At 45.5% G+C, this 10,000-nt stretch overlaps 1 protein-coding gene across 1 annotated transcript in view; it reads right to left on the bottom strand.

The window, feature by feature from the left end:
• Positions 1-10,000, bottom strand: part of LOC137631104 (alkaline phosphatase-like) — a 38,567-nt gene that overhangs the window by 19,074 nt on the left and 9,493 nt on the right. The window lies entirely within an intron of this gene.

Here is a 10,000-nt window from a genome sequence, read left to right as displayed (position 1 = left end):
ACTTAGCAGTTCAACTATAGTCATTTCTTTTAGTGGGGCAGATTTGCACCGACTCGCAGGGGTGCCCTTTTAGCTCGGAAAAGTTTTCTGATCGCTGATTGGTTAGACAAGATAATTCTAACCAATCAGAAAGCAGAAAACTTTTCCGAGCTAAAAGGGCACCACTGCAAGTCGGTGCAAATGCACCTCATTAAAAAAAATTGAGTATAGTGTGTATTTGACAGAATATCAACCATTTTTAAGCGTTTTAGACAAAAGGAGAAGTTAACAGTTATAGGTAAAGGCAGTAACTTGAGTCCCCGTAAAATTGGACAGATTGAGGTTCTATTAAGTGATAGTGCACTAAAACAGAAAGAGATTGCCAAGAAATTGAATGCATCCTGTCAATAACTTAGCAACATATAGAAAAATAGAAAAAGGCATTAATTTGAGTTCAACAAGCCTTATATGAAAAATATGTAGAAATATGTGTTTTATACAATGAGCTTAATTACCTTTTTGAGAGTACTGACTGTCATAAATTGCTGTGGCAATCACTGAACCCGGATATAGGTGACGTGTGTTAAGTTTGATAGGTGACCTGTTGTGGAGATTTCCACAAAATCTAACAATACAGCATATTGACAGAGCAACATTGCATTTACTTGATCCGAGGGGTAAGCAGTACCACTCAAGCAATCATTAGAACAAGAAGGTACTCGTCTGAAGAGTATCAGGCTGTGTAAAGTGTATTCACGAACCTTTTTGTAATAAAATGAAAAATAAAAACTATGTTCTGTTGTCTCATTATCTGTCGACATGGGATATAATTTGTATCAGGTGAAAGAATATGTCTGTTTGTGTATGCTGTGAATGAAGTTTTTCTTTAAGCTGGTGATATAAAAGTTTAAGACGCCTAGATATATGAGGACTAACATAGTAGACACTACTGTTGCGGGAGATGAAAACGGAGGAGCAATTGGTTATAGTGATGTCGTTGAAGAATATAGACGAGAGGAACGAACAGGGGACTTAGAAAATACGATAGATAACCTAGCTGAGTTAATAAACAGATTTTTAGTTGAACGAGAAGAAGAACTGCGCGCAGCCACAGCATCCCCAGCGTACATGAACCATCTTCAAATGCACACAAGTAAAAGCACACATGCACAGCCGAGTGAAGATACTCAAAACATCATAGTTCGAAAATTGCCAGAACTCCAGGCAAGTGTTAGGCTTTTGACGATCAACAGCCTAATGAAGGGTTTCAATCAATGGAAGTGTTTTTGAGAGACTTTGGAGTAGCCACATATGAGTGGTCAGAAAGAGAAAAAGCAATTCAAGTAATGAGATTGCTGAAAGGTGCTCCGGTAATGGAGGTAATGTGTTGGTCACAAGACAGTTTAAGAAGTTATACTTGAATAAAACAAAGTTTTATTTAGAAATACTCCTTACCCAGTGCAAGATAGGGTAAGTCAGTTCTCGGTTTTGCAACTCGTATATTTCGAGATTGTGATTCGTTTCCTACAAGGAGTGCCACTCTCCCTGAAGGTGATAAAAAAGCATTTGGCCGTAAATATATTCGCAGATTAGTACAGCAATATTTATGTGGTTATTTGTTCGATGATAATCGCTCGTTAGCAGATGTAGTGATGGTAATACAAAACATTCTAGACAGTTTTCCAGAAGAAAAAATGACGGAGAAAAACTGCTCCGATTCCGGAAAGGTTGTAGCCATGAGAGGCACTCACCAACCCCCAAACCAAAAGGGGAGAACAAAGTCAGCAGGTGAGAAGAGTCGTCAGATGTTGACAGTTTGGGGGAGAGGATCCCACCCAAGGATCCTTCCACTGTTACACTTGTCAGACCTACGCTCATCTATCTCAAAATTCCCCAGCAAAAAATGCCAAGGGCAGGCGGGCTGTGGGAACAAACTCCCCTCCGTCCAACAACCGAGGTAAAAGAAACAGAAGAAGGGAGGGAGATCGATGACCCCCCTCCCGCACATGACAACAGAGGCAGTTGAGCAGTCAGTGGGGTATCACCGATCTCACCCCCGCGACACTAGAGACAGGAGCAGAGGGCAGCGGTATTGCAAGCGAGGTCGTTAGCACATGCCCCACATAACCTGCTCGTAATTGTAGCAGTCAGGATTGACCTACCAGATAAGTTCATACGAGCGCTGATCAATACAGGAGCCAGTGTTTTGCTTCTTGAACAAGGAATCTCCTCAAACCGACCACAGTCAATGGCATCCATCATTCCCGACACACCAGGAGGAAATAAACTACAGACAAGGCATACAACGATCGTCATCCTTTAGGTGTGATCTGTGAACTTGATACATGACTTTTTTGTCTTGGCCTCCTTGGCAATTGCAGGAATTGAGGCTGTGACGGCACCGAGTAAGGGTGTGAACTCAAAGGCAGATTGGAAACGACTGAGTTATATTATTGTGGAACACTCTCCTTATATACAAAACCTCAAGGCAACAGGACATGACAAGTTCACAAGACAGACAATATCACAGAGGAAAAACCAGACATGAATTTTCATGTTCGTTTTAGGGCGAGGGAAGAGCGAAGATACAAGCATAATATATACAAAAGGAATTATGTACAATTGTGTGAAACACGGTTGGTACATGGCTCCCCCCCTAAAAATTACATACTGTACATGTTAAATAGGGCGCCCTGATCTAGAGAGGCGAACTGTAGGCGGGTCATCTGGCAGAAGATAAGCAGGTTTTAGACGATCAATGGAGACCCAGTCTTAATTGCCCCGAATGTTTAGGAGGAATGCTTTCGGACTGCGTCGGATCACAAGGAAAGGGCCCGTGTAAGGGGGCGTTAGTGGTGGCTTGCTGGTGTCGTTGCGCAGGAAGACGTGCGTTGCAGAGTGCAAGTCTGTTGGTATGTGATGCTTCGCTGGGGGCTTGTAAGTCTGGCGGCACGGAGTAAATTTTCCCACGACGTGACGTATGCGCTGGAGATCGTCGGAGGAGGTTGTAGAAGGAAAAAATTCGGCAGGGACGACCAACGGGTCGCCATACACCATTTCGGCTGCCGAGACGTCGAGGGCGTCTTTAGGAGTGGTCCTTAGTCCCAGGAGGACCTAGGGAAGCTGAGTAAACCAGTTGCAATCCTTGCAGCGGGACATCAAAGCTGCTTTGAGGGTGCGATGAAAACGTTCAACCATTCCATTGGCAGCGGGGTTGTAGGCCGTTGTCTGATGTAGGGTGATGCCCAGGAGATTCGCTAATGACGTCCATAATTGAGAGGTGAAAGTGGTTCCCCTGTCAGAAGTAATATGCTCAGGGATACCGAATCTTGAAATCCATCCAGAGAGTAAGGCAGATGTACATGAGGTGGACGTTGCAGTTTCCATGGGAATGGCTTCAGGCCAACGAGTGGAGCGGTCGATGATGGTAAACAGGTAACGATGTCCTTGTGATGTGGGTAGGGGGCCTACAACGTCGACGTGAATGTGTGCGAAACGACGCTGAGGTTGAGGAAAGGTGCCCACTCCTGAATCCGTGTGTCGATGTACTTTGGAAGTTTGGCAAGAAGTACAGGCACGGACCCAATCCTTAGCATCCTTAGAAATGCCATGCCAAATGAACTTTGCCTTCAGCAGCTGTGCAGTAGAACGGCACGAGGGATGCGAAAGGCGGTGGATGAGATCAAACACCTGTCGGCGCATGGGAGCAGGAATCCAAGGTCGCGGTCTACCAGTACTGACGTCACAGAGGAGGGTGGTGTTGGAGTCTTCGAGGGGAAAATCCTCCCAACGGAGGGACGTGCAGGATGTCCTACAAGCTTGATACTCTGGATCCTGTCATTGGGCTGCAGCCAGGGCGTTGTAATCCAATCCCAGTTGAACGGCAGCCAACGTGTTTCTTGACAGGGCATCGGCAACGGGATTATTTTTCCCAGGGACGTATTGGAGGGTGCAATTGTATTCAGCCACGGCGGAGAGATGTCGGCGTTGACGGGCGGACCAGGCGTCAGACTGTCAAGTGAAGGCGTGCACCAGAGGCATGTGGTCTGTGCGAATGACGAAGGGCGTACCTTCTAAGAAATGGCGAAAGTGACGGACAGCCAAGTGCACCGCCAGCAATTCTCGATCGAAGGTAGAATAACCCGATTCTGCCTTGGACAGTTTTCTGCTGAAGAAGGCCAATGGGCGGGGCGAGCCTTTGACCACCTGCTCGAGTACTGCACCAATAGCGACGTCGCTGGCATCGGTGGAGAGAAGGAGAGGGGCGTGTGGGATAGGAAAAGTGAGAGCCGCAGCAGTTGATAGGGCCTTCTTTGCATTGCAGAAGGCTGCTTCTTGAAGGGGACCCCACTTCAGGTCCTTTGGCTTGCCCTTGAGGGAGACGTAGAGGGGAGCAAGAGTGGCGGCAATGGCTGGCAGAAAACGGTGATAATAGTTGATCATGCCCAAGAATTCCTGCAGAGCTTTGACTGTCGAGGGCGCGGGGAAATTCTGAACGGCTGCTACGTTCTCAGGGAGGGGATGGACTCCTTCAGGAGTGATACGGTGCCCTAAGAACGACACTTCGTTGGCGCCAAAGGTACACTTGTCGTACCGGACTACAAGGCCGTTTTGTTGCAGGCGGTCGAGCACGATGCGCAGGTGACGGAGGTGTTCCTCTTTTGAGGTGGAGAACACAAGTATGTCGTCCACATAACTTACACAGAAAGGGAAGTCCCCTAAGATGCCATCCATGAGACGTTGAAACGTTGCCCCAGCATTACGAAGGCCAAAACAGGAGTAATTGAAGGTGTATGTACCAAACGGAGTGGTGATGGCGGTCTTGGGGATGTCTTCTGGGTTCATAGGCACCTGATAATACCCCTTCAAGAGGTCGAGCGTAGAGAAAACCTTCGCTTTGTGCAGGTAGGAGGTTACATCGGCAATGTTTGGGAGGGGGTAGTGATCCGGTTCTGTTTGCTTGTTCAGGCGCCTGTAATCCCCGCACGGACGGAGGGAGCCGTCTTTCTTCAGAACGATGTGTAAGGGTGACGACCATGGGCTGGAGGCCTTTTGGCATAGGCCCATTTTCTCCATTTCGGCGAACGTCTGTTTGGCGGCTGCCAATCGTTCCGGTGCCAGACGTCTGAATTTTGCAAAGACTGGGGGTCCCGTCGTCTTGATATGGTAATAAATACCGTGCTTGGCAGGAACCGTGGGCGTTTGGCGAAGTTTTGGACGGAAAACTTCCGGGTACGACGTGAGGAGGTGGGCGTAGGCATCCGTGAGTGCGCTGATGTGGAGAGCGAGGTTAGAGGGGGCGGGTTGAAGAGGTGTCGACAAGTACGAGTCTGCGTTGACCAATCGTCGGTGGGCGACATCGACCAGAAGGTGGAAATGAGAGAGGAAATCCGCACCGAGGATTGGCATTGTGACGTCAGCAACGAGAAACTTCCAATTGAATTTACCGTTTCCGAACGATAATGTAAGGTTCTCGTAACCGTAGGTGGGTATCGCAGATCCGTTGGCAGCTACCAAGCGGACGTCGGCAGATGTAGACAGACTACGTTGTGCCTTGAAGAGTTTCCTTGGCAAAAGAGAACGACAAGCACCCTTGTCTACCAAAAATCGCACGCCCGTTCCTGCATCCTGTAAAAAGAAAAGATTAGAAACATGGGAGGCCACCGCCACAAGCGATGGCCTGCTTACACGTTTTTTGGCCACTGACAATCTTTGGCACATTTCTTCGCGGTTGCCCCGAATCTGAAGTGGTAGTAGCAAAACTGCGGCGGATGGGAGGTAGTAAGTGGCTGTAGAAGTCGTTCGTTGGGGCGCGAGCGATTGGTGGGTGGTGGGCGGCTGTGTCGCCGCTTCGGCACGTCACGGGGTAGGCGTGTATGTCCTACGGCATTCATGTCAGCTTCGGTTGACGTTGAATAGGCATCCTCGTCGTCAGGGGTGGAGGCGTTGATGGAGGTCTTGAAGGGGCTGTCCATAAGGGCGTCGGCTTTGGTCATCAAGTCCGTTATGGGTAAACTATCGACATCGGGTATGGCAGCGCGTACAGGTTCAGGTAAACGGCGTATCCAAAGGGCACGGAGTAGGTTCACCTCACGAGGAGAGCCGTCTGCGGCAGGTTGAAGGCGAGCGATACTGGTCATTTCCCTGAGGGCAAGCGAAGCCCTTTGGTCCCCCAACGGTTGTTGCGAGAGCTGAAAAAGCTTTGCTATACGGGCGGCTGGCGACGGTGAGTACTGCTGCAGAAGGTATGATTTGAGGGCGTCATACGCTATTGGGGTGTCTCCTTGTTCACAAAGCCAGTCGGATATTTCTGGGAAGGTGTCCTCGGGTATCGCCGCGAGAACATAATCCACTTTGGTGGTTGAGCGAGTCACGCCCCTGATACAAAAGTGGACTTCAGTGCGTTGAAACCAAGCAAACGCCTCTCCGGTGGCGAACGGTGAAAGTTTCAATGGGTCGGCCGCGGCGCCAACTGATGTAATCTCCGTCATAGTACCAACAATGGAGGGGCGAGGGAGGTGGGGGTGGAAGGCAGTGGGAGCGAGTCGACTTCCGGGGTCACCAATGTGACGGCGCCGAGTAAGGGTGTGAACTCAAAGGCAGATTGGAAACGACTGAGTTATATTATTGTGGAACACTCTCCTTATATACAAAACCTCAAGGCAACAGGACATGACAAGTTCACAAGACAGACAATATCACAGAGGAAAAACCAGACATGAATTTTCATGTTCGTTTTAGTGCGAGGGAAGAGCAAAGATACAAGCATAATATATACAAAAGGAATTATGTACAATTGTGTGAGACAAGGTTGGTACAAGGCTATACTTGATTTGGATTTTATAATGAGTAATCAAATATACATTTGTGGGGATAAAGATAGAATTACAGTAAAAGCCGGAGAGTGCATTTTGCAGATAGAAAGTCATGAGAGAGTAAATGCTTGTGGAGGAAAGGAAAGACAATTCAGCAAGGTAACAGTTGTACCTGAAACAGGAGAAGTATTTCCTCCCCAGACACTTACGAGCATATCAGTTACCCAGTGTCAGCCTCTCCCGTAGGGAACCAAGGTCATAGTTAAACCCCATGACAATGAGCACACGTAGTCCTAGAGGGCGTGTCAGAAATAAAAGAGAACACAGCAGTCAATTTGTCAAATAAGAGAGTTATGTTAGGAAGTGATTCTGTGTGTGAATTGTAGCTATGTGAAATTACTAATAATGGGATCTTGGGAGCCACAACTCCAGCCCCACAGATGATCGCACTCACAACTTGATTATACAAGCGCAAAAACTATGTCTGCCAGAATATCAACCTTAGTGACGTTGTTGATAATTATTCCAATGTATTTGCAATTGGAGACAAGCCAACATGGAGGATTGATCGATTTCCCTTTAGCATTGAAACTGGGCTGGCGGAGCCAATCAGATCAAGGCTTTATAAAGTACCAATTCCTTTCCATTGAGACATTGAAAGTCATTAGTAAATTAAGGGAACATGAGATTATCGAGGAGAGCGGATCCCACTGGGCTTCTCCAATGTAGTTGTTAGGAGAAAGGATGGCTTGGTAAGATTGCGTGTTGATTACAGGAAGTTGAATACAGTCACTAGGGATAATGTATTTCCATTGCCCTCGACCAAAGAATTACTCTTGAAGGTACAGGATAGTAACTATTTTACAACTATTGATAGTATCCAGATTTTAAATCTGGATACTATCAAATACCCATATAGGAAGACAGTAAATGCAAAACAGCATTTATAGCCAACGATCAACTATTTCAGTTTAATTTTCTTCCTTTCGGTGTTAAAAATGCTCCAAGTAATTTTTCTAGGGTAATAATGGTGGCATTGTCTCCCTTAATTGGCTATAATGTTCATGTCTATTTAGACGATATCATAATTACAGGAAAAACGGCTGAAGAACATATTAACAATATTCGTAAAGTTTTTGATGCATTGCACCATAATGGTATTAAAATAAATTTATCAAAGTGCAAATTTTTCTGTAAACAGGTCGAATTTTTAGGTCATATAATAACCCTAGAAGGTATTTAACCCTGCCCCAGTAAAGTAGAAGATATTAGAGATTTCCCCAGGCCATGTACCTGTAGCTGGGTTCCTTGGGCTCGCTGGGTAATTCATAAGAGGTTTTGGAAAGATAGCGAGACCCTTAGATGCTTTAAAGAAACAAAAAGTAATAAATTGGGGAGTGGAAGAAGAAAGGGCATTTAACCATTTGAAACTTGCCTTAACTAGCGATGAGTTCCTCGTATATCCTAGATTTGATCTCCCGTTTTTAGTGACAACAGATGCGAGCCGCATAGCTATTGGCAGCGTAATTTCTCAATGAGATAATAAAGGTAGAGAGCGACCCATTTGTTGTGCTTCCAGGGCATTGAAAGGGACACAAAAGAATTATAGTACATTCGATCGGGAGGCACTGGCTATTCTTTGGATTCTAGAGAGGCATCGGTTCTTTTTGTTAGGTCAGCCAATTGAGTTGCAAAGTGATCATCTCCCCTTACGAGATTTATTTTACAAAGGAGCCTTGACATCTAGACAAGTGAGTTGGATTGAAAGATTGTTAGAGTTTAACATAAAGGGGTTCGACCACATAGAAGGTAAAACTAACAAGGTAGCTGATGCCCTCCCTAGAGGTGCACCAATAGGAGTAACAACTCTGGCACAAAAGAGGAATGAAGAATGAACCCAAAATATTGAAGGTCCCCAACAAAATAGAAAACTGAATGGGAATTCACACGAGGAATAATCACAAAATGAGATCCACGATCGAGAGAGAGAGTTAGTGGATATGTTGGCGAGAGAGAGAGAGAGAGAGAGAGAGAGAGAGAGAGAGAGAGAGAGAGAGAGAGAGATATTGAACGTGAATGTGTGTAGGTGGCTGAGGACATGATCAGGGGTGTCCGGAATGAGTGCTGTGTTGATGCAGGTGTGATTGACTTAGGAGGTTGGGCCATAATGGAAGTCCGAGACGGACAGTAAAAAAGAGGAATGGATGGAAAGAGTGTGAGCAATAATTAAATGGGAATCAGAGAGTTATCCATCATTTCTGAATTTTCGTGATAATTATTTTTATAGAGAATGATATCTTATATTGTGCTTACAAAAAGAGGGGAGGGGAATTTTGTGCATAGGTAGTTCTTCCTCCCTCTTTAATTAATAGAGCCATCCACATTGTGCATGCAAGTCCGTTTGCAGGGTATTTGGGGATTGATAGAACATTAAGGAGAGCATGAGAATCCTTCTTTTGGTTAGGGATAAAAAAATCTACAGAGTATTATATAAAATGTTGTCCTGCTTGTAACTGTTTCAAAGAACAAAAAAAAAACACTGTGCCGGAAGCCAGAAAGTGTGCTGGGATTCCTATTGAATTTTATAGGTTGCATATGGATGTAGTAGGACCATTTCCTGCTGGTATAACACAACATAAGTAGATATGTGTATTTGTGGATGTATTTACTCGTTACACTCATGCTTACGCAATGTTGGATAAATCAGCAAATTCATTAGCCCAGGCGGTGTGCTCTTTCAGTACTAGGTTTGGTTGCCCGAAAATTTCGATAAGTGATAATGATCTCGAGTTTATAAATAAGTTGGTGAAATTGGTCAGGGACTTGATGAAAAGTTAACACTTTTCAGTGACCGCATATAGGCCTTCAGCTAATGGCTTAGTGGAATCGCATAATAGGGAACTGGTGCGAAATTTACGTTACTTAGAGGCTGATGACCCCCTTCATTGGCACGCCATGCTTCCTACAGCTGAGCTAGCTTTGAACATTGCATATAATGCCTTGCTCAGGGACATGCCTTTCTTTTTAGTGCATAGACATGATCCTGTGTTACCGCAGAAGGTCGTGATTAATTCGCAACAGTTGCCAAATTATTCAACTGAGCAATACCGTGTATATTTATTGAATTTATTGAGGAGAGTAATGAACACCACTGAAAGGTTTTTGAAAAGAGCTAATGAAAAACACAGCTCAAAGTATGATAGGGT

Source organism: Palaemon carinicauda, chromosome 39 (genome assembly GCF_036898095.1).
Source record: "Palaemon carinicauda isolate YSFRI2023 chromosome 39, ASM3689809v2, whole genome shotgun sequence".
Classification (NCBI taxonomy): Eukaryota; Metazoa; Arthropoda; class Malacostraca; order Decapoda; family Palaemonidae; genus Palaemon; species Palaemon carinicauda.
Note: the sequence above shows the minus strand (reverse complement) of the source record. Positions and strands in the feature narration are given on the sequence as shown.